Source organism: Armigeres subalbatus, chromosome 3 (genome assembly GCF_024139115.2).
Source record: "Armigeres subalbatus isolate Guangzhou_Male chromosome 3, GZ_Asu_2, whole genome shotgun sequence".
Taxonomy (NCBI): Eukaryota; Metazoa; Arthropoda; class Insecta; order Diptera; family Culicidae; genus Armigeres; species Armigeres subalbatus.
In genome coordinates, this window is record NC_085141.1 from 105,756,411 (window position 1) to 105,758,474 (window position 2,064).

The 2,064-nt window shown below is 37.8% G+C and overlaps 1 non-coding gene across 1 annotated transcript; it reads left to right on the forward strand.

The window, feature by feature from the left end:
* The first annotated feature begins 578 nt into the window (after positions 1-578).
* Trnaa-agc (transfer RNA alanine (anticodon AGC)) lies at positions 579-653 on the forward strand. The gene has a single exon. It is a non-coding gene; the product is annotated as a tRNA-Ala (tRNA).
* The last annotated feature ends 1,411 nt before the right edge of the window (positions 654-2,064 follow it).

Consider the following 2,064-nt stretch of genomic DNA (forward strand, 5'->3'; position numbering starts at 1 on the left):
CTTGTCAGACCCGACCGCATTGAGTAGCAAGAGCAAGGAAATCAAGTTCAGTTCAATCCTTGGTTCAATCAAAGTTGCCTATTTTCTGGGTATTGCACCGACTAGAACAACCATTTACTATGTTATAAAAACGCACAGGGGTCTATGTGAATATGTAAAAGATATTTTAGTTACTAGATAAAGATTGTCGCTACTGTTCCCTTTGTTCTGCTGTCCGAAACATGTGTGGTACATACCTGTCAAATCGTATGGATTTTCCATCTTTGACATTTAGCTCCCCTAATCCTCGCCAGCAAAAGATGTTCCGGACAGCGACGACAGCGACAATCTTTATCTAGTAACTAAAATATCTTTTGAATATGTACATAATGTGGAAGACTGGCAAATGCACACACAACCTCTACTTCATCAGTGCATTAGCTGATGAAGAATGTGTGTAGCCGCCAGACATTATAAATACTCACGCTCACTCTGAATGTGAATGTGTACTACACACATGTGGAAGCGTTGGTTTGGGAAATGGATTGTGAGTGCTTCCACTATGAGTCCGATTTGGGAATCTCGGGCTCATTCAGTGGTCCTTCGTAGCTTAGTTGGTTAAAAGCACCAGTCTAGCGTACTGAGGGTCGTGGGTTCGAGTCCCATCGAAGGAAATTGGTTACCTCCAGAACATTTTTCAAACCAAAATCTTCCACATAATGTACATATGCACATATGAGTTTTCAGAACATAGTAAAGAAAAAGTTGGTTGAAGGAAAAGGAAGTTGTAAAGAGGAAGAAAGAGAAAAATACCCAAACAGCACAATTCATGCGGATTTGATTGAAAAAATTGATCATATAGCAGCCACAATAGCTCTTCTATAACAAGTGTGTTGCTGGGGTAAGTAAGAAAGAAAAAGAACTAGTGAGAATTCGTTGTACAATTTCAGTGACCGATCATTACTGCGGATATCTTGATGCTGTACCAACCTTGTCCTTAATCATCATTAAATAAACAGAGTATACTCACCTTTTTGCAACTAGTTGCACAAACTACTATTTTGTTATATAACTTGGCTGCGCTCCAAATATGCATCATCTGTTCTTCTCTGTGTAATTACAGCAACCGTGGACCATCAATCATGCTTCTCACACTCATGCGAATGCTCAATTTGGTTGAATATTCTAATTACAATCATTTTCCAAGAGGCAATTTCCAAGAAAAAATAATGCATATTGCAAGGAAACAAACAAACTTTGTCTACAATGTTTCATAATTTCCCTGATATTGTGAAAAGCTTTATATTTTTCGACGTTCCCAACATTGCCAGAAAAACAATGACAACGAATATAATGCATTAGAGGAATTTATGACGGAAATTATGTCTGTATGCTTTCAAATTTGCCCTAGGCTGGCTCATCTCTTGTCAAACTTGTTAATATCAGTGTAATTTCATAATTCACATAAGCTTATGAAAAAATCACTATTAAATTTTTAAATACGCTTTTCTCTATATGTCCGAACATCAATTTTGGACTTCTACTCAATAAGTATAATCGATGCAGCGAGGCCGCGGTGATGAATTCTCCAGAGATACTTGTTGTCCCTGCATTCCATTATCAAAATTTGGTTCGTGGAGTGCAAATGAAGAGTTCGGTATACCTTGGTAAACGAGAAAGGGACAAAGAAAAAATTCGTGTATATTTTTCTACAGCATCATCACAACGCAACTAACGAGACACGCCTCAAGATTATGCGGAGTTCTAGATGCCAACACCAACGAATTGATTGTCTTGGATGAAAAGAAAAAAAAGCAAAAGAACATTGAATGTCCACAAAAGGTGGTTCGAAGAGCGTGCAAACATGCCATTCTTCGACTCATCTTGAGACAGAAGGGTTGTTTTCTGGCAAGCATTACCAGATCCGTTAGGAAATTGGCACCGTCCGTTCATTTTATTGTTTAGGGTGTTTGCCCCTCTTTTCCATCTCATTAAACAGCCGCGCAAAAACATGTTTTAATTGTTGATAACGTAAATCTTAATTATACAAATGGTTGTGTATGTTTGTGTTTATGATTTTGTATG